The 23,887-nt window shown below is 39.2% G+C and overlaps 1 long non-coding RNA gene across 1 annotated transcript in view; it reads right to left on the reverse strand.

The window, feature by feature from the left end:
* The window catches only part of LOC147917150 (uncharacterized), a 43,261-nt gene that overhangs the window by 13,609 nt on the left and 5,765 nt on the right, over nt 1-23,887 (reverse strand). The window contains exons 2-3 of the long non-coding RNA XR_015552375.1: nt 11,551-11,745; nt 1,487-1,675 (exon numbers count right to left, since the gene is read on the reverse strand). This is a non-coding gene — a long non-coding RNA (uncharacterized LOC147917150). The remainder of the gene's footprint in view (nt 1-1,486; nt 1,676-11,550; nt 11,746-23,887) is intronic.

Consider the following 23,887-nt stretch of genomic DNA (forward strand, 5'->3'; position numbering starts at 1 on the left):
ATATCTTCCATTTCTTTGTTGACATTCTCACTGAGTTCATCTATTCTTCTCCCCAGATCAGTGAGCATCCTTAACACTCTTAGTTTGAACTCTCTGTCAGGTAGGTTGCTCATTTCTGTTTCACTTAGTTCCTTTTCTGGGGTTTTGTCCTGTTCCCTTACTTGGAATGTATTCCTGTGCCTCCTCATTTTGCCTCTTTCCCTGTGCTTGTGTCTACATATTAGGTAGGTCAGCTACGTCTCCTGCTCTTGGATAGGTGACCTTATGTAAGAGATGGCTTAGGAGGCCTGCAGTGTGCTTACCTCAGTTCTCAATGTTCCAGGGGTGACCCCTATGTGGGCTACGTGTGTCCTTCTGTTGTGGCCTGTTTGCGCTCCCTGTAGGCACCCAGGGACGCCGAGTTATGCTCCTGGCCAGCTGTTGTAATGCTCAGCTGCTTGTAGTTGTTGTGGGCCCTTCAGTCTCTTTATCAGGTGTGGGGAGCCCCAGCACAGTTGGCTGCAAGTTCTAATACCATATTTGTGTTGCAGTATTTCTTTTAAGTGAGTAGGCCCCCAGCGTGGCAGGTTGTTAGGCTCAGGGGCTTACAATTGCTATAAGCCTCCAGCCTTTAGGTCTCTTGTCAGCTCTCTGAGGATTGCAGCTGGGTGGGGCTGGCCACAGGCATACGAGCACCCAATTGTTTCAGGCTTTGGAAGGTGGGGCAAACCCCCTATGTGGGTCTTTGAGAAGCACAAGTCTTCTGCAGCTGATAAGCCCTGCCACCCACAGGTCCACACACACAGTCAACACAGTCCTGCCCTGTGTGCGCGCCCCGACCTCCCAATGCGGACCCAGTCTCTCCAGGGCGGGAGTCCTACACACTCCACCAATGCCCCACACTCTCCACCTGCTCCTTGTGCGTGCCTACCCCACTGAAGTCAGCTCAGTTGCCAGGCTGCTGAGAATACAGTCACCAATCTATGCAGGCCCACAAGTTGCTGAGGGCTTGTTGTTGGGTGGGGCCATTCTCTAGGGTGGGCTGCCTGCCCTGGTTGAGCTGGATTAAATCAGTGCTCTAGTGGGTGGGGCAGACCCTGGGCTTGCAGGCCCCAGGGAGAACTCCAATGGCGTCTGAGTCAGCACCCCCACACCGGGCCACAACAATGGCCGCCACCAATGTCCCAGTCCCTGGAGAGGTCTCACCTCTCACGGAGATGCACTCAGGGCCTATCAGGTGAGTCTCTTTTCACCAAAGCTCTGTGTACCTTTCTTTCTGGTGATTTTAGGTTGCTTTCTGAAATTGGTGAGTTTGCCTGTGGGCCCTTTAAGAGCCGGTTTTTAATTTCTTTGTGAACCAGCTTTTCTGGGGGTACTCCTCAATGTTTTAGTAGCAGGCAAAGTCAGTTATTCTGCCACTCATCTGGGTTTTGCTGGGTCCACAAAATGCCCCCAGTGGGGGCGTTCCCCGGCTCAGGGCCCCACTCCTCCAGGGAGGGCTGCGTACCTGTGGGCGGCTCCCAGGCGGCCGTGAGGCGCTGTGGCTTGTGAAGGTGGCGTTCTTCCTCTCCAGAAGGGAGTTTCTGCCTCTTCTATCTCAGTTAGGATTGTCCATTGTTGCAGGAGTTCCTCTTATCCAGTTTTCAGTTCTGTCTCAGGGGTAATTTTTCCATGGGTAGTTGTAAATTGGCTGTGTCTGCGGGAGGAGGTGAGTTCAGAGTCTGCCTACGCTGCCATCTTGACTTCCTCCCTACTTTTTGGATTATACTATCTCCCTCTCCTTAAAAATGTGGTGGAACAATGACTCAGTTTGTCAACGTGTCCACATGCTGGTGACCAATAGCTATGCTACAATCAGCCCTTTGGTACTAATGAGTGCTCAAAAAAGAATAATCAAAGTTTTAAAATCCATCTGGGGAAGGACAGTAAATTTTTAATTATTCAGTATTGGACAACTTCTCTCTCTCCTTTTTTATCCTATATTTTTTATTTCCCATTTTGTAAAAGTTTGTTCTTGTGAGAAAAAAGTAATTATGAAGGAGCTGGAACTTTTACATTTGCTCTTTGTAAAGATGTTAAGTTGCAAATTTACTGTTCTATTACTGTACATCTCAAAAGCATTATCTTTCCATCTCTATTAGTACCTAAAGTGCATTTAGCCTTGGCAAGAAAAATGACACCAAACTCAATGCACCTTGGAAGAATTATCTTGTTTAATCAGAGTAAGAGAAAAATCTGTATAAGCATAATTGATTCTATTAATATGCCTAATATAATCAGCATTATAGCTTATTTCTTTTATCAAAGAAACAAAGAGACATAATGGGAATAAAATTCCCTTGATATTAAATCTAGGAGCATTTCTAATCATAATGACTGTATCTTTCATCTTTCCATTTATTTTATCTCTCTTTCCCCTCAAATTTCATAAACCTTTTATTTTCATAATTTAAAAAATTTTCATGAATATTAAATTTTCATCCAAACAATAAACCAATAGGGCAGAAAGGAAGGGTGTTATTAGCCCTATGAGGGGCAACATGGAATAGATGAGAGAACACATACACCTTAGAAAAAGATGTAAGTTCAAATCCTGGTTCTGGCTTCTAGTGGCCTTGTGGCCTTGAACTAATGGCTTAATTCTGAGCCTCAGTTTCCTAAATTGTAAAATAGAGACAAGATCTATTTCCAGGATGATCATGCAGATCAGAAATAATAATAGTTATAGCTAACATTATCGTGTGCTTTCTATGTGTGAGACACTTTACATATATTAAGTCTTTTAATGATTACAATAATGCTGTGAGGAAAATACTATTACTATGCCCATTTTAGAGAGGAGGAAACTGAGGTCCAGAGAAATTTGGTGAGTTGCTCAAGATTACATAGGAAATAAGTGGAGAAGGCAGGATTTGAACCCTGCCAGTAAGGCTCTAGAACCTGTGCTTTCAGCACCTAGGAGACAATCTGTTAGGAGACAGTGGCATTAATACAATGACCTTCATTTTATAAGTGCTATCAGAGTCACAGCAAACACTGCAGATGACATGGGACTGGAATGCCAACCTCAACCTAACACCCCTTCAGCTCGATCTCCCAGTGATGTGGTGAAGAGATGGTGTGGGTTGGCTGGTGGGAAAGCAAGGGCAGGACCACCTAGTTCTTATTCTCCTCCTATCCTCATGGTCAAGGGAAAGGACCACGGTTTAGATAGAAGAGAAGAGAGTCTAAAACAAATGGAGAGATGCAGCTGAATGGTAAGGGGCTGGGTAGTTTTATATCTGGTAAAGTGGCAATAACTTAAGAAAGCTAGCTGCTGGATTCATGGCAAAAGGGAAGGTTAATCTTGGCAAATGTCATTTCTGCATTTTAGATGAGGACAAAATGGGTGGCTTATGAAATCCAACAACAACAAAAAGCTGAGGGGATCAGGAAATACACTGGATCAAATGGTCAAGATCCAAAACTTTGGAAAATTTGGTTTCATTAATTATGGTATCCAGAACCATGGAGGTGATGGTCTCCCTCTATTCTACACTAGTCACATCCCAACTGCAATAACATCTTCAGTTCCCACTCTGGTTTGAGTAGGACAAACCAGAGTAAACACAAAGGATGGTGACCAGGATGATAAAAAGAATGGAAAAGAAGGCAAATGAGAATGGTTGAAAGAACTGAGAATACTCAGCCTGGGAAAAGAGAACTCTTGGAGGGTACAATAAGGATGGACTATGTAACATGCAGACCATTATATTTCTGATTCTCAAATAGTCAAGTATAAAATGTTAGTTTTCATTATTTGAATATCTAAGTTACTCACACCCACCCACCCCAGCTTCCCTAAGCCCACCTTTGCTCACAAACTCCTTCAAGAATCAGTTGAAATTACACCTTCTTTGTCATTTCCCCAATTCTCTCAGGCAGAGTAAGCTGTTCCAACCATCTTCTATGCATCCCTAGTTCTTGGTTCAGGTCTCTATAGAAGCCTCTACCAGTGGCTTCATAATTATCTTCTCTCATGATCAACACCCCCACTAAACAGTTGGTTCTCCAAGGGCAATGCCTGTGTTCTATTCATCTTTAATCTTCTTGCTTATATTACAGTGCATTGCACAGAGGAGGCACTTAATAAAGGCTTAAGGAATGTATAAGAGAATGAATGAATGAATAAGAAAAGAGAATAGACTAATGGTGAAAGCTATAGAAAGGAAGAATTGTTCAACCCATGGAAGAATTTCCATGGTTCACAACTCAATTATGAAAGGATTATAGGTATTCCAAAGGGAGAAGTGGGGGAGAAAGCAGAGAGCTTGTTCAAAGAAATAATAGCTGAGAACTTTCCAAACCTAGGGAAGGAACTGGACTTACAAGTACATGAAGCCAATAGAACTCCTAATTACATCAATGCAAAAAGACCTTCTCCAAGGCATATAATAGTAAAACTGGCAAAAGTCAATGACAAACAAAAAATATTAAGGGCAGCAAGGCAGAAGAAAATAACCTGTAAAGGAATCCCTATCAGGCTTTCAATGGAATTCTCAGCAGAAACCTTAAAGGCTAGGAGAGATTGGAATGACATGCTCAAAATACTGAAAGACAAAAACTTTCTGCCAAGAATATTCTATCCAGTGAAACCATCCTTCAGATATGATGGAGAAATAAAAGCTTTCCCAGATAAACAAAAGCTGAGGGAGGTGTTTGTCACTGGACCTCCTTTACAGGAAATGATGAAGGAAGCCCTCCTATCTGTAACAAAAAGGCAAAAGTTTACAAGCTTTGAGCAAGGAGATAAATAGACAAAATCAGAAAACTGCACCTCTCTATCAAAACAGGTTAGCAAACAACTATAACATAGAAGATAAAGGGAAGGAAAGCATCAAAAATAATTGCAAACACTTCACTTCAGTCACTAACTCACAACAAAAAAAGAATAATTTGTGACAACAATAACTCAGAAGGGGAAGAGGAACAGGATGGAACCTGCTTAGGCTAATGGAAATAAGAGGCTACCAGAAAAAGGACTATCTCATCTATGAGATCTTTTACACAAACTTCATGATAACCACTAAACAAAAAAATCAAAGCAGAGCCACAAATCATAAATAAAGAGAAAACTGAGAAAACCACCAGAGAAAATCACCAAACTGAAATGATAGTCAGAAACAGAAGGGAAAAGAAACAATGGGCATATAGAATACCCGTAAAGCAAGAGATAAAGTGGCAATATTAAGCACTCATATATCAATAATCACTCAATGTAAATGGATTGAATTCTTCAATTAAAAGACACAGAGTGGCTGGATGGATTAAAAACCAAGACCCAACAATGTGCTGCCTCCAGAAAACACATCTCAGCTCTAAAGAAAAAACATAGGCTCAGAGTGAAGGGATGGAAGATGAGACTCCAAGCAAATGGCAAACAAAACAAAGCAGGTGTTGCCATACTTATATCAGACAAAGCAGACTTCAAGATAAAAAAGTCAATGAGAGACAAAGAGGGGCAGCATATAACGATAAAAGGAACATTCCACTAAGAGGAAATAACACCTATGAATACATATGCACCTAACACAGGAGCACCAAAGTATATAAAGCAACTACTAACAGACCCCAAGGGAGAAATTGACAGCAACACAATAATAGTAGGGGACCTCAACACCCCACTTACATCAACAGATAGATCATTCAGACAGAAAGTCAACAAGGAAACAGCAGCCTTAAATGAAACACTAGACCAGATGAACTTAATAGATATATATAGAACATTCCATCCAAAAACAGCAGAATACACATTCTTCTCAAATGCACATAGAACATTCTCAAAGATAGACCATATGTTATGTTGAGAAACAGGGCAAGCATCAATAAATTTAAGAAGATTGAAATCATATCAAGCATCTTTTCTGACCACAATGCTATGAAACTAGAAATCAACAACAAGAAAAAAGCTGGGAAAGTCACAAATATGTGGAGACTAAACAACATACTACTGAACAATTATTGGATCAATGAAGAAATCAAAGGAGAAATAAAAAAATACCTGGAGACAAATGAAAATGAAAATACAGCATACCAAATTTTATGGGATGCAGCAAAAGTGGTTCAAAGAGGGATATTCATAGCAATACAGGCCAAACGCAACAAACAAGAAAAATCTCAAATAAGTAATCTTAAACTACATCTAACAGAACTAGAAAAAGAAGAACAAAGCCCAAAGTCAGCAGAAGGAGGGAAATAATAAAAATTTGAGCAGAAATAAATGAAATAGAGACTCAAAAAAACAGTAGAAAGGATCAATGAAACTAAGAGCTGGTCCTTTAAGAAGATAAACATACAAACTCTTAGCAAGACTCACTAGAAAAAAAGAGAGAAGACTCAAATAAATAAAATTAGAAATGAAAGAGGAGAAATTAAAATGGATACCACAGAAATGCAAAGGATTATATGAGAATACATGAAAAACTATTTGCCACAAACTGGACAACCTAGAAGAAATACATTAAGAGGATCATACACCATGATCAAGTGGTATTTATTCCAGGGATGTAGGGATGGGTAAAAATCTGCAAATCAATCAACATGATACACCACAGTAACAAAAAGAGGAATAAAAACCACATTTCTCAATAAATGCAGAGAAAGCATTTGACAAGATCCAACCTCCATTTATGATAAAAACTCTCAGTAAAATGGGCATAGAAGGAAAGTACCTCAACATAATAAAGGCCATATATGACAAACACACAGCCAATAACGTACTTAACAGTGAAAAACTGAAAACCATCCCTCTGAGAACAGGAACAAAACAAGGATGACCACTCTTGCTACTCCTATTCAACATAGTACTAGAGGTTTTGGCCAGAGCAATTAAGCAAGAAAAAGAAATAAAAGGGATCCAAATTGGAAAGGAAGAAGTGAAATTCTCGTTGTTTGCAGATGACATCATTCCATATACAAAAACCCTAAAGAATCAACCAGAAAACTATTAGAAATAATCAACAACTACAGCAAAATTGCAGGGTACAAAATCAACTTAAAAAATCAGTTGCATTTCTATACACTCTTAACAAACTAACAGAAAGAGAAGTCAAGAAAACAATTCCATTTATGATGGCAACAAAAAGAATTAAATATCTAGGAATTAACTTAACCAAGGAGGTGAAAGACCTATACACTGAAAACGATAAGACATTATTGAAAGAAATCAATGATGACATAAAGAAATGGAAACATATTCCATGCTCATGGATTGGAAGAATAAACATAGTTAAAATGTCCATTTACCTAAAGCAATCTACAGATTCAATGCACTCCCAATCAGAATCCCAATGACATTCTTCACAGAAATAGAACAAAGAATCCTAAAATTTATATAGAACAACAAAAGACCCCAAGCATCCAAAGCAATCCTGAGAAAAAAGAACAAAGCTGGAGGCATCATAATCCCTGACTTCAAAATATACTACAAAGCTATAGTAATCAAAACAGCATGGTACTAGCAGAAAAGAAACTACACAGATCAATGCAACAGAATTGAAAGCCCAGAAATAAACCCACACATCTACAGACAGCTAATCTTTGACAAAGGAGCCAAGAACATACAATGGAGAAAGGAAAATCTCTTCAATAAGTGTTGTTGAGGGCCGGTCTGGCAGCATAGTGGTTAAGTGCACGTGCTCTGCTTCAGCGGCCCAGGGTTTGCAGGTTTAGATCCCAGGCGCACACTGACGCACCGCTTGTCAAGCCATGCTGTGGCGGCGTCCCATATAAAGCAGAGGAAGATGGGCATAGATGTTAGCCCAGGGCCAATCTTCCTTGGAAAAAAAAAAAGAGGAGGATTGGCATTGGATGTTAGCTCAGGGCTGATCTTCCTTACACACACACACAAAATAAGAGTTGTTGGGAAAATTGGACAGCCACGTGCAAAAGAATTAAAGTAGACCATTATCTTACACCATACACAAAAATTAACTCAAAATGGATTAAAGACTTGAATGTAAGACCTGAAACCATAAAACTCATAGGAGAAAATATATGCAGCACACTTTGACATCAGTCTTAGCAGTATGTCTACTCAGGGAAGGGAAACAAAAGAAAAAATAAACAAATGGGGCTATATCAGACTAAAAAGCTTCTGCAAGGCAAAGGAAACCATGAATAAAATGAAAATACAACCCACCAACTGAGAGAAAATATTTGCAAATCATATATCTAACAAGGGGTTAATTTCCAAAATATATAAAGAACTCATACAACTCAACAACAACAACAAAAACCTAGTCAAAAAATGGGCAGAGGATATAAACAGACATTTTTCCAAAGAAGATACACAGATGGCCAACAGTCACATGAAAAGATGTTCAACATCACTAATTATTAGGGAAATGCATATCAAAACTACAATGAGATATCACCTCACACCGTCTGAATAGCTAAAATTAACAAGACAAGAAATAACAAGTGTTGGAGAGGATGTAGAGAAAAGGGAACATACACTGCTGATGAGAATGCAAACTGGTGCAGCCACTATGGAAAACTATAGAGATTTCTCAAAAAAATTAAAAATAGAAATAACATATGATCCAGCTATCCCACTACTGGGTATTTATCCAAAGAACAGGAAATCAACAATTCAAAGAGATTTATGCATCCCTATGTTCATCGCAGCATTATTCACAATAGCTAAGATGTGGAAGCAACCCAAGGACCCATCAATGGATGAATGGATAAAAAAGATGTGGTGTATACATACAATGGAATACTACTCAGCCAAAAGAAAAGACAAAATCATCCCATTTGCAACAACATGGATGGACCTTGAGGGTATGATGTTAAGTGAAATAAGCCAGACACAGAAAGACAAACACCATATTATTTCACTCATATGTGGAAGATAAACAAACAAATGGATAAGGAGAGCAGATGAGTTGTTACCAGAGGTGAAGGGGGATGGGGGAGGGCGAAAGGAGTAAAGGGGCGCATATGTATGGTGACAGATAAAAACTAGACTATTAGTGGTGAACATGATGCAGTCTACACAGAAACTGATATATATAATAATGTACACCTGAAGTTTACACAATGTTACAAGCCAATATGACCTCAATAAAATAATTGTTAGAAAAAGTAGTAAAAGTAAGTTTCATAAAAGTGTGTATGAAAATTCTAGATACAAAATGAAAATTTTAAAAATTGAAATTAAAACTCATGGATGAGTTCCAGTTTTGTTATGGTGGAACTCATTCCTTTCATTAATTATAGTTAACATACTTTTGCAAAATATTTTTTACAAAACTATTTGATGACTCTGAAAAGTAAACAAAAACAGATTAGTTGTGGAGGGAGCCAAAAGCTGGAGATACATCCCGCAAAGAGAGTAGTTTCCCATTTCTTTTTTATAATGCATTGTTTTCCATGGCAGTGGTAATAGAAATCATGTCCTTCTGAACAAAACAAACTAGGAAAGGAGCCCTTGAAGGAGAGGGTGTGAGAGGGAAATCCAGAGATGAGACAACCAGAGATGGGGTCTTCTAATTCTGCACATGTCCTTACAAGGGTCTCATCCTAAACCCTGAACATGTTTTGGGGTGACTCAAACCAACAGAGCTAAGATTTGAACCACTGGGCATAGAAGATGGAGCAGAATTTACAGACTGAAATCAACTAGGTTGATTGTCTTCTAAAACGAAAACATCGACGTTCTCCAGAAGACAATAACAAGATTGAGAACACAGCATAATATTCAGAAAGTCCAAATCACAATGAAAAATTACTCACTATGCAAAGAGCCAGGAATATGTGGCTAAATCTAGGGGATAGACACACTCAACAAATGCCAAACCCACGTTTATACAGATGTTGAAATTACTGGAGACTTTGAGGAAACTTCTATGACTATGCTCTATAAAGTAAAGGAAAATAACCAGAAAGGAATGACAAGACAGGATTTCTTAGTAGAGAAATAGAAATTATAAAAATAACCAAATGGAAATTTTAGAACTAGAAAATATAATATACCTGAAATAAATTCTTCCTCCATGGGCCAAATAGCGGAATGGAGATGACAAGGGAAAGATTCAGCAAACTTGACAGACCAATTAAGGAATAGAGAGAAATGAGAGTGAGTAAAATGGACAGAGCTTCAATGACCTGTCAGACAATATTAAAATGTCTAAAATACATGTAATTGCTATCATGATAAAAGAAGAGAAAAGGATGGTGGGGGGAATAATTTTTTTAAAGTGATGGTCATAAAACTACCCAAAGGTGATTAAAGACATGGAATTTCAGCAAATTTCAAATAGGAAAAGTTCAAAGAAAACCATGGTTCAAAGAAAACCATAATAAAACTGCGGACACCCAAAGATAAAAACATCTTGAAAACAGCTAGAGATAAAGATACATTACATATTGAGAAATGAGTCAGATGACCATAGATTTCTCATCAGCAATAGCAGATGTCAAAAGACAGTGGGAAAAAATCTTTAAGTGCTGCAAGAAAAAAAAGAAGACAAAAAAACCCTGTTGTATACCTAGAAGAAAACATCCTTCAGAAATAAAGGTGAAATGAATTAATTCTCGATTAAAGTAAAACTAAAAGAATTATTTGCCAGCCAATCTGCTCTATGAGAAATGATAAAGTACTTTATACTGAAGGGAAATGACTCAGAGGGAAACTTGGTTCTTTAGGAACAGAAATAGTAAAGAGCTGGGTAACTAGGAAAGGTTACTTTTATGTTTTTCTTAGAGTTTCATTAAAATACACAAGACTGTTTAAAACAAAATTTATAACAGACTAAGTGGGAGTTTCACTATGTGTATGTATAATACATAGGACAGTAATGGTGCTGTAACAAACCTATATGGTGTTAAAGTTTTGAGAATTTATATGAAGTGGTATTATACTAATTCTAAGTAGATCGTGAAGTGTTAGATATGTATATCGTAATCCCCAGGGCAACACCGAGTAAAATGTTCAAAGACATATTGCCAAAGCACCTTTTGATAAATTAAATTAGAATATTCATATTATTCAAATAACTCAAAAGAAAGCAGGAAGAGAGGAGAACAATAAAAAACAGGGGGACAAACTGAAAACATAATAAAATGATAGATCTCAATCCAACCATATCAATAATTATATGAAATGTTAATCATCTAAACAATCCAAATAAAAACAAAGATTAAGAGTGAATTAAAAAAAACAAGTCCATATTGTATGTATTCTAAAATAGGAACACTTTAAATATGGAGTGAGAGATGAGCATGTAAAGAGTGAGCATAAGAAGTCTCAGGTGGCTATTTTAATGTCAGGTAAAACAGACATGGAGATGAAGCATTTTTTTACTTTTTAAAAATTGGCATAAAATCCATAAAACATAAAATTTAACATCTTAACCATTTTAAATGTACAGTTCAGTGGCATTAAGAACATTCACATTGTTGTGCAACCATCACTACCATCCATCTCCAGAACTCTTTTCATCTTGCATGACTGAAACTGTCCCCATCAAACACTAACACCCCATTCTCCCCCACCCGCCAGACCCTGGCAACCCCCATTCTACTTACTGTCTCTATGAATATGACTATTCCAGGAGTCTCATATAAGTGGAATCATTCAGTATTTGTCCTTTTGGCTTATTTCACTTAGCATAATGTCCTCAAGGTACATCCACGTTGTAGCAGGCGTCAGAACTCCCTTCTGGCCCTCAGAGGCCCCTTCTCCTGTCTCCTCTGGCCAGAACAACATGGTGCCTATTATCACTTCATGAGAGAAAAGAACATCATGAGAAAAAAGAAATGGGAAACTCGCCCTCATGCAGGATGCATCTCCAGGTTTTGGCTCCCTCCACAACTGGTCTGCTTTTGTTTACTTTTCAGAGTCCTTGATAGTTGTCTTTTATACTTTGTCCAAAGATTTTAGCTGTAATTAGCAAGAGCAATGGGTTTCACCAAAGCAGAACGGGAACTTTTCCATTGCACTTTAACTTCAATTTTTAAATTTTTCATTTCATTTCTAGAATGTTCATATGGATCTCATGGTGACGAAAGTTTTCCTTCATATTAGTTGGACTTCAAATTTAACAAATGTGTGTGATTCAGAATATACATCCTCTAGTTGTTAGCCCTCAAGAGGAGGAAAGAAGCAAATAATAATTCATTCATAAAATATTCCCAAGTAAGATCAGCTACTTATGGGTGAAAAATACAAAATTTCAGAACCTTCCAAAGCCTAATTTCTGTCGAAATTAAGGAGGAAAGAATTATATCTCCAAAATCCAGATATTGTAATAACTATATATGTAATATAAGCATGAAAAATATTAAAGAAATAAATATGGGACCTAAAACATGAGAAAAGATCGAAAGACTTTAAAAATAATCCAGATGCATGGGGATGAGTTTCCCATCTCTTTTCTTTCATGGAGTTTCTTCTTTCATGAACTGGCCTGGCAGTGGTAACAGAAACCAAATCCATCTGGCCAGTGGATACAGAAGAGGAGCTTTGAGTGTCAGAGAGTGTGGGAGAGAATTCCAGAGGGGAGAATCAGAAAAGGGGACTTAATTCTGTGTATGTCCCTGCAAGTGTCTCAGCCTAACCCCTGAGCACATGTGGCACAGACCCAAACAAAAGAACTATTTCATCCAACACACAGAAACTGAACCAGACATACAGGCTGAACTAAACCAGGTTGATTGCCTTCTATCGCAAAACAATATCTCAAGGGGCCGGCCCCGGGGTGTAGTGGTTAAGTGCGCGAGCTCCACTGCTGGCGGCCCGGGTTCAGATCCCAGCTGCGCACAGAGGCACCGCTTGTCAGGCCATGCTGTGGTGGCATCCCATATAAAGTGGAGGAAGATAGGCACAGATGTTAGCCCAGGGCCAGTCTTCCTCAGCAAAAAGAGGAGGATTGGCATGGATGTTAGCTCAGGGCTGATCTTCCTCACAAAACAAAAAACAATAAAAAACAAAAAAACCCAACATCTCAAGAGGTATATACCAGGACTGAGAACACAACATAACATTCACAATGTCTAAATATAATTCAAAATTACTCAGTATACAAAGAATCAGGAAAATATGACCAATTCTAAGAGAGAAACACAATCAACAGATGCCAAACCTATATCATACAGATGTTGAAAATATCAGACATTTGTTATATCATAAGGTCAACCTTCAAAAATGGATTTAATACAAAGAAAGCACAATATTACAGAAATAAGTGCAATTCATTATTTCAGCACAAGATATTTGGTAGAGGGAGAAAGACTTCATTTTGTGAATTTGGGCTCAAATTCAATGCTTTTTATCTTACCACCTAATGAAATATTACTGAATTACCATGTAGGTGAGATACTCCAAGGTATACTTATACCCCACATTTCAACATCTCTGAATCACGATGCATCATGATGCAATCATTGAAATGAAAGACAGTCATGTGTCGCTTAATGACAAGGATATGTTCTGAGAAATGTGTTGTTAGGTGATTTTGTCATTACGGGAAGATCATAGAGTGTACTTACACAAACCTAGATGGTATAACCTACTACACACGTAGCCTGTATGGTACTAATCTTATGGGACCACCACTGTATATGTGGTCTGTCATTAACCAACACATCTTGTAGCGCATGATTGTAGTTTAATTAGGAGTTTTTTTAAAAGTCTTAGGGGTACATAAAATAATGTTGTATGTTACAATTTGTAGCAATTTGATTTGATAATATGAAGGTACACGACCTTCATAAAAATGTGTCCTTCCTAATCTGTTTAAAAGAAAACTAAGATACTAACAAAATCGGGACTGTGAGGTACACCATATTATATTTGCATTCCATTCAAATGCATGGAATTTTTACTCTGCTACCTGAATTATTTAATTTAACATGTAAAAAATTACAACCCGTACACTGAAGACTTATAGTCTTATAAGTTTTTATCTTTAGTGTGGTATCAGATAATATCAACTTATTAGAATATGTTTATATGAGTTCCACATTTTCCAAATTAATAAAAAAATTAGGTTTGCACTCAAGATAAATTTAGTGATGTACAAGGAAGTTTCATTTCCAGACAATTTTCCCAAACCAGTTTTCCACCTGCATGAGTTTTCACTTTTTTTTTTTTTTTTTTTGTGAGGGAGATCAGCCCTGAGCTATAACATCCGTGCTAATCCTCCTCTTTTTGCTGAGGAAGATCGGCTCTGTGCTAACATCTATTGCCAATCCTCCTCCTTTTTTTTTTCCCCCCCCAAAGCCCCAGTAGATAGTTGTATGTCATAGTTGCACATCCTTCTAGTTGCTGTATGTGGGACACGGCCTCAGCATGGCCGGAGAAGCAGTGCATCGGTGCGCACGTGGGATCTGAACCCGGGCCGCCAGTAGCGGAGTGTGCACACTTAACCGCTAAGCCACGGGGCTGGCCCTCACATGTTGTTTATTCACACACATGAGTTCTTGCACGTTAAGGAACTCATGAACTTTAAAACATTCTGATGAATTTAATACATTAATAAGGTTTGCTCCAGTATGAAATCTTTGATGTCAGTGATATCTGCTTTACAGCTAAAGACTTTGTGACATTACACTCATAGGGTTTCTCTCCAGCGTGCATTTTCTGTGGTTAACAAAGCAACTAAAAGCTTTTAAACATTGATGACATTAATAAGATTTATATACATTAGGAGTTTTTACATATTGAGTAAGAGATATGGTATTTTGAGAAGTTTTTCCACATTAATTGCAGTTATAGATGATTTCTCTCTAGGATGAATTTTCTGGTTCCTAATAAGGAATCATTATAGTTGATGAATTTTCCACATTGTTTGCATTCAAGGGACTTCTTAATACTGTTGAGCAAGAGTTGAGCTATAGCTGAAGGATTTCCCACATTTGCTACATTCACAGAGTTTAATGGGTTGAATAGTGTCCTCTCCAAATTTATAAGGTTTGTAATGGGTTGAATAGTGACCTCCAAAATTCACCCAGAACCTCAGAATGTAACCTTATTTGGAAATAGAGTCTTTAAAGATATAATTATTTAAGATAAAGTCATACTAGGTTAGGGTGGCTCCTAACTCCATTGACTGGTGTCCTTACAAGAAGAGTAGAGGACAAACAGACACACACAAGGAAGAAGCACATGCAAAGACAGAAACGCAGATCTGAGTGATGCAGCTACACATAAAAGAATGCCAAGGATTACTGGCAATCACCAGAATCAGGAGAGAGGCATGGAACAGATTGTCCCCCGGAGACTTCAGATGGAACCAACCCTCCCAACACCTTTATTTCCAGAGTCTGGTTTATCCACTTGAACTGTGAGAGAATAAACTGCTATTTTTTTAAGCCACCCACTTTGTGCTCATTTGCCATGGCAGCCCTAGGAATCTACTACAGGTTTTTCTTCTGACGTATAATGAAGTGTGACTCATTGAAGAAAGCTTTACTACATTTATTGTATTTATAAGGATTATCATTTCTACAAATTTTTGGTGGCTAAGGAGTTTTAACTCCTGGCACTATGGCTTCTTGCTTTCAATAAAATCATAGGAGTTCTTTCCAGTATGATTTCTCTGCTCACAATGAAGTGGTATTTTCTAGTGAAGGCCTTCCTACATTTATTACACTTATAGGAATCTCTCCACTATTAATCTCTCGAGGTCTTACAAGGTTTGTTATGACTAAAGGTTTTCCCACACTGATTATATTTAAAAACTTTTACTTCTGCATGGGTTGAGGTATTATAGAATAATTTCCTACATTCATTATGTTCATAAGAGTTTATGCTAGCACAGTTTCTCTTACTTTGTCTAAACTAGAGATGGTCCCTGACTTACGATGGTTCAACTTATGATTTTTTGACTTTATGATGCTGCAAAAGTGATACGTATTGGTAGAAACCATACTACGAATTTTGAATTTTGATCTTTTCCCAGGCTAGTGATAGCAGTATGATACTCTCTTGTGATGCTGGGCAGTGGCAGTGAGCAACAGCTCCAGGTCAGCCATGCAACCGTGAGGGTAAATAACTGATACACTCACAACCATTCTATACCCATAAAACCACTCAGTTTTTCACTTTCAGTGCAGTATTCAATTAATTACAAGAGATATCTAACACTTTATTATAAAATAGGGTTTGTATTAAATGATTTTGTCCAACTGTAGGCTAATGTAAGTGCTCTGAGCACATTTAAAGTAAGCTAGGCTAAACTATGATGTTTGCTAGATTAAGTGTACTTATTAAATGCATTTTCAACTTAAGATATTTTCAACTTACGATGAATTTATCAGGACATAACCACATTATAAGTTGAGGAAGATATGTATTTGAAATGTCCTCAAATAACTATGGGATATTTTTTCTTAGAGGAATGAGCTCTGAGCTTAGATGAAATTGGCTTCCAATTTCACTCCATTCATTTCCCTCCTCCACAGTCAGTGCTTTATTGAAAATGAACGTAACTGGTTTGAAATCTCCTTTCTTATAAAATGTACGAATAACTATTCTTTGTGAATATTCTTATAATCTACTTGACATATCTTTGGTTGGGAGTGTCCTGTTGTGTGTTTGAAACTCTGGTTTTGTGTCTACTCTTCTAGGACTAAAGAGAGCTCAAGTACAAGTAATCCCTTCAATTTCTGAAAAAGTACCTGTCATAAGGCAATTGGTACAAAAATGGACAATTTGGGGAAGAGAACATTAGAATTATTTCAGCTATAATCTTATATTATGCAGATAGCCCATAAAGTACACACAAGAAATAAGCATAGAAGAATGAAAGATAAAGTACACAGACTGGAGAGTTACTAGGAACTAAGGAGCTAGAGAGACATCAGGGAGAATGACAGAATAAGTATCTCCAAAGCACCCTGCTTCAAAAAGCAATGAGAACACTGGCAAAAATAGTAAAAATCAACTCTTTCAGAACTCTTGAAACTAACCAAAGGCTTGTAACAATTAAGAGAGCACTTATACAAGAAAGGTGGTTGAATACGAGTAAGAACAGCATGCTCTGTGGCATTTAAATTGCTCTATTCATTCCCGCTTCTCCCTATTTGTGGGTATCTTTGAACATCAAGAGCCAGCAATCATGGTGAAATTCTACAGCCCAGCAGCCACTGGAAGGGAAGAAGTGGGTTGGAACACATTCAAAGCCCCATTCCAAGAGGATTGTCATTATTTCATCTGCCTGGAAGTTCCTGAGGTAACCCACTCAAACGCCTTCCCTTTATTTTGCCTTACCCAGAATTACCCACTGTGGAAATCCTTTTTAACAGAGGCATCTGTCAAAAACAATCAGCAGCAGTTGAGCTACCTGAGGTGGTGATAACAGATGGGGTAAAAATCAAGCTAACCAAAAACTTTCAAAAAGTAAAATCTGGAGAACGAGCTGTCAACAGGGGACTTTGAATTCCAGGGGAATCACGCTCAAAGACCATGAGCACACATAGGGTAGTGTCCCTATTCAGGGCTATAGGTATATTAGGAAAGACGTGAAAAGGCCCTAAGCTCTTACCTGTGGCCGATCATGATGCTTTGCACAAGCAGGAAGTAAAGACTAAGACAGATTTATAAACTGCCGTGTCGTATTGAAGACATGCCCCAACACACACACAGTACTCCCTAGCCAACTAAGAGACATTTTACTCCCATGCTCTTTCCAGTTATCAGCTGACCAATATGATAACACAGCAGATATTTCAGTGGCCAAAAGTGAGAAAAAGATACAGACTCTACAAAATTAGCCAAACCCCACAGCTCCAAGATCAGCAATGTTAACACCCTGGGTGGGTATCCTTTTATCTCATTCTCCTTAATTGGAAAAATTTTACCTATAGTTGTTGCCTCCTCATCCTCCACTCACATTCTCCCATCAACTCACCCAACTGACTTCTATTCCCAGCACCCGAAAGATGCTGGTTCCATTGAGAGCATCAGTAACCTCCATGGTGCCAGATCTAATGGTCCCTTCTTGGTCTCCTCTGCTCACTCTTTCAGTGGTCTTCCCTATGAGGTGGCCCCACATTTCTTCTTGAAATCATCTCTTCTCTGAAATCCATGTCATTACACTTACCTGGTTTGCCATCTACCTGACTGAATGTCCTTTCTCTGTCTCCTTCATAGACTTCTCCTACTCTCTATCCCTAAATGTTGCTGTGCCCCAGGGCTCAGGATAAGGCTCTCCATGCTTCTTTGTCTTCACCCTTTCCCTAATTGATCACCCTCAGTCTCATGGTATTAAATATTACCCAATGTCTATGACCTCTTATCTCCCTTCTGACCTGTAGTCCTCTCCACATGGATATCAAATAGTGTCTGAAACCTAACAATGCAAACAGAGAACCTCCAACGCCTACAGAAAAACCAACATTTTTTCTGCCCCAAGTCTCCTTTCCTCTCTCTCCAGAACCAGGTGTCACGAACCCCCTGTGTTGCCCAAGCCAAAATCTCAGGTATCATCTTTAGTTTCTTTTCTTCCTTATTTGTCACATCTATCCATCAGCAAGCCCTGTCTATTCTAGAGCCAAAATAATATATATCCCAAATCCAATCACTTTTATTCTGCTATTTCCTAGTCATGTTGTCATATAACACAATATAGGAAGAGTGACATCTGCATCATGGTGGAGTGAGTTGTTCCCTTTGTCTCTCCCTTCTAAGTTACAACCAGTAGGACATCCATAGACCAAGAAAGCATTCTCTGAACAGCACACCAGAATGCCTGAGAGATCCATACATCTGTACATCTGAAGGTGGGTGATCTGGACCTCATGAAGGTGGTAGAATAGGGGAACAGTGGTGGCAGCAAGTCCAGAAGCTCCAGGAACTGTGGCCATGCCTGCAACCAGAGGTCCCAGGAATTGTGGTAACACCTATGAATGAAGGCCCCAGGAACCCAGGCAGCCCATGATCCCAGAGGCACCAGGAATCGCTGTGGTGCCCATGAGCAGAGGCTCTAGGAACCACAACAGTACCTGCAACCCAGCCCCTTGCCCTCCCCCAGTGGTAGTGCCTTTGACCTCAGCCCTCTCAGCAGTGGGGGATACATCCAAGCCCCTGGTACCCCTGGCAGTGGCAGCAGTGCCTATGACCTGAGGTTCCAGGAATCACACTGGCATCTAAGACCAGAGGCTCCAGGCACAGCAGTTGCACTCATGACTCAGCCCTCCCCTCTCCCCAGCAGTGGAAGGTAGCCCCTGTGACCTGAGGCTCCAGGAACTGCTGTGGCACCCAAGACCAGAGGCTCCAGGCATCACAGTGGTGCCCACAACCCAGCCCACTCCAATTCCCCCAGTGGCAGTACCTCCAACACCGGCCCTTCCAGCACTGGGGGCTGCATCCAAGATCTCGGGCCCCTGGCAGTGGTGGCAGTGACCATGACCTGAGGTTCACGGAATTGTGCTGGCATCTGAGACCAAGGGCTCCAGGAACCCTCGTGGCACCTGCAACACAGGTACCACTCTCTTCATGGTGGTGGCGGTGCCACCCATGACCTTGGCCCGACTGGCAGCAGCAGTGACACCCACAAACCCAGTGCCCCCAGTGACAGCAGTGACAGCATCCCCAGAAAACTCAGGAGGAGCAGCAGCATAGGTGGCATACATAGCAGCAGTGTCCAAGGCCAAGGAGAGCCTGTGGAGATCCTGGTAACAGCAACAGCAGAGCCCATGACCCTATGACCCCAGCTGCAGTGGGACCCACAATTTCGGTCTCCCCACCCATGGCAGTGGCACCTGCAGTCTCAACAAACCTGGACATGATGGAGGTGTCCAGGCTCCCATCCCACTCTCCCCCTCCCCCACCACAGTGGGGGAACCCATGACCCAGGTGACCCTGGAAGCAGCAGTGGTGCTCACCAGACTGGTGACCCTGGTGGCAAAACCCATGACTGCAGTGACATGCTAAGCAAGAAGGCACCAGCAACCTCAGAGGCACAAGCAGCACAATGAGGGCACTGAAGATGCCTCTGGCAGAGGCAGTGGACGCTGGAAAGTGCAGGCTCTCAAATACAACCAAGAGCTGCTCAGAATTAAAGTAAACAAAACCTTACCCAAATAAGAAAGGTGTTTGCTACCATGAAAGTGCTGGTAGAGGAACAACTCATCAAGCACCATGAAGAACGACAGCGACACAGTAGCACAAAAAGAAAACAACAACTTTCCAGAAACCAAACATGAAGTCAAGGAATATTGCAATCTAACTGACAGAGAACTCAAAATTGCCATCATGAAGAAACTCAATGAGCTACAAGAAAGACAGTTCAATGAGCAAAGAAATAAAATTATGAACAGAAAGAGTACTTTACCAAAGAGATTGAAACACTAAAAAATAACCAAACAGAAATTCTGGAGCTGAAGAACTCACTAAATGAGATGAATAGTAAAGTAGAAAGCATTGGAAATAGAACAGACCATATGGAAGAGAGAATGAGAGAGCTCAAAGATAGAAATATAGAAATGATTCAGGTGGAAGAAGAGACAGAACTAAGATTTTTTAAAAATGGAGAAATTCTACGAGAAATATTCAACTCAATTAGGAAAAGCAACGTAAGGATAATGGGTATCCCAAGAAGGAGAAGAGAGGGAGAAGGTAACAGAAATCTTATTTAAAGAAATAATAGCTGAGAACTTCCCAAACTTGGGGAAGAAACTGACTATACAGGTGCATGAAGATAACAGAACACTTAATTATCTCAATGCAGAAAGACCTTCTCCAAGGCACATTATATTAAAACTGTCAAAAGTCAATGACAAAGAAACAATATTAAGAGTGGCCAGGGCCGGCCCCATGGCTTAGCGGTTAAGTGCGTGAGCTCCACTGCTGGCAGCCCGGGTTCGGATCCCGGGCGCGCACCGACGCACTGCTTCTCCAGCCATGCTGAGGCCGCGTCCCACATACAGCAACTAGAAGGAAGTGCAGCTATGACATACAACTATCTACTGGGGCTTTGGGGGAAAAAATAATAAATTAAAAAAAGAGTGGCCAGAGGAAAAAAAATAACATACAAAGGAACCCCCAGTAGGCTACCAGCAGATATCTCAGCAGAAATTCTACAGGCCAGAAGAGAGTTTAAAGATATATTCAAATATTGAAAGAAAAAACTGTCAGCCAAGAATACTCTATCCAGCAAAATCATCTTTCAAATATGAAGGAGAAATAAAGGTTTTCCCAGAAAAACAAAAGCTGAGAAAGTTCATTGTCACTAGATCTGCCTTAGAAGAAAAATTGAAAGGAGCTCTCCTACCTGAAATGAAAAGGCAAAGGTATACAAAGCTTTAAGCACAGTGATAAATAGACAGACAGAACTAGAAAATTGCAACTCTACATCAGAATATGTTAGTAAACACTTAATTATAACATAAAGGATAAAGGAAAAGAAAGCATCGAAAATAAGTATTAACACTTCAATTTGGGCACAAACAACACAAAAGAGAATAATTTGCTACAAAAAAGAAACATGGAAGGAGAAAGGGATGGAATCTGCATAGGCTAATGGAGATAAGAGGCTATCAGAAAAAGGAATAGCTCATCTATGAGATCTTTTATACAAACCTCATGGTAACCACAAAACAAAAAATCAGAGCAGAGTCACAAATCACAAATAAAGAGAAAACTGAGAAAACCATCACGGAAAACCACCAAACTGAAATGGCAGTCAGAAACACAAGGAAAAAGAGATAATGGAAATATAGAACAACTGGAAAACAAAAGAAAAAATGGCAATATTAAGCCCTCATATATCAATAATCACTCTAAATGTTAATGGATTGAACTTACCAATCGAAAGACACAGAGTGGCTGGATGGATTGAAAAACAAGACCCAACAATATGCTGCCTCCAGGAAAGATGTCAGCTCTAAAGACAAACACAGGCTCAGAGTGAAGGGATGGAAGATGATACTCCAAGAAAATGGCAAGAAAAATAAAGTGGGTGTAGCCATACTTAGACAAAACAGACAAAGAGAAAAAAGATAACAAGAGACAAAGAAGGGCAGTATATAATGATAAAAGAGACATTCCACCAAGAAGACATAACACTTATTAATATATATGCACCTAACACAGAAACACCAAAGTATATAAAGCAACTATTAACAGACCTAAAGGGAGAAATTGATGGTAACAAAATAATAGTAGAGGACCTTAACACTCCACTTATGTCAATGGATAGGTCATCCCGACAGAAATCAACAAGGAAACATTGGCCTTAAATAAAATACTAGACCAGATGGACTTAATAGATATATATAGAACATTCCATTGAAAAACAGCAGAATACACATTCTTCTCAAGTGCGCGTGGAACATTATCAAAGATAGACCATATACTGGGAAACAAAACAAGCCTCAATAAATTTAAGATTGAAATTATATCAAGCATCTTTTCTGACCACAATAAGAAGAAAACTGGGGGCCGGCTCCGTGGCTTAGCAGTTAAGTGCACGCGCTCTGCTACTGGTGGCCTGGGTTTGGATCCCAGGTGTGCACCGACGCACCACTTGTCTGGCCATGCTGAGGCAGCGTCCCACATACAGCAACTAGCAGGATGTGCAATTAAGACATACAACTATGTATGGGGGCTTTGGGGAAAAAAAGGACAAGGATTGGCAATAGATGTTAGCTCAGGGCCGGTTTTCCTCAGCAAAAAGAGGAGGATTGGCATGGATCTTAGCTCAGGGCTGATCTTCCTCACAAAAAAAAAAAAAAAAGAAGAAGAAGAAAACTGGGAAAGTCACAAATATGTGGAGACTAAACAACATGCAACTGAACAACTATTGGATCAATGAAGAATTCAAAGGAGAGATCAAAAAATACCTGGAGACAAATGAAAATGGAAATACAACACACAAAAATCTATGGGATGCACCAAAAGTGGTACTTTATAGCAATATAGGCCTACCTCAACAAAGAAGAAAAACCTCAAAGACAAAATCTAACACTACATCCAAAAGACATAGAAAAAGAAAAACAAATGAAGCCAAAAGTCAATAGAAAGAAAGAAATAATAAAAATCAGAATGGAAATCAATGAAATAGAGACTAAAAAGACAACAGAAACGATCAATGAAACTAAGAGCTGATTCTTTGAAAAGATAAACAAAATTGACAAACTCTTAGATTCATTAACAAAAAAAGAGATAAGGCTCAAATAAATAAAATTGAAAATGAAAAAAGGAGAAATTACAATGAATACCACAGAAATAGAAAGGATTATAAGAGAATACTATGAAAGCTATATACCAACAAGTTGGATTTAGAAGAAATGGATAAATTCTTAGAATCATACAACCTCCCAAAACTAAATCAAGAAGAAATAGAGAATCTAAAAAAATAGTAAAGAGATTAAAAGAGTAATCAAAAACCTCCCAAAGAACAAGTCCAAGACCAGATAGCTTCTCTGGTGAATTCTACCAAACATTCAAAGAAGATTCAATACTTATCCTTCTGAAACTCTTTCAAAAAACTGAAGAGGACTCCTAACTCATTTTACGAGGCTAGCATTACCCTGATACCAAAACCAGACAAGGATGACACAAAAAAATAAAATTACAGGCCAATATTGCTGAACATAGATGCAAAAATCCTCAAGAACATATTAGCAAATCAAATACAACAGTACATTTAAAGGATCATACACCGTGATCAAGTGGGATTTAGTCCAGGGATGCAAGGATGGTTTTACTGCACAAATCAATCAACATGATACACCACATTAAGAAAATGAAGAATACAAATCGCATAATCATCTCAATAAGTGCAGAGAAAGCACTGACAAGATTGAGCATTGATTTATGATAAAAACTCTCAATAAAATGGGTATAGAAGGAAAATGCCTCAAAATAATAAAGGCCATATATGACAAACCCACAGCCAACATCATACTCAATGGCAAA

The sequence above is a fragment of the Ceratotherium simum genome, chromosome 5, assembly GCF_057802395.1.
Source record: "Ceratotherium simum simum isolate JZ-2026a chromosome 5, ASM5780239v1, whole genome shotgun sequence".
Taxonomy (NCBI): domain Eukaryota; kingdom Metazoa; phylum Chordata; class Mammalia; order Perissodactyla; family Rhinocerotidae; genus Ceratotherium; species Ceratotherium simum.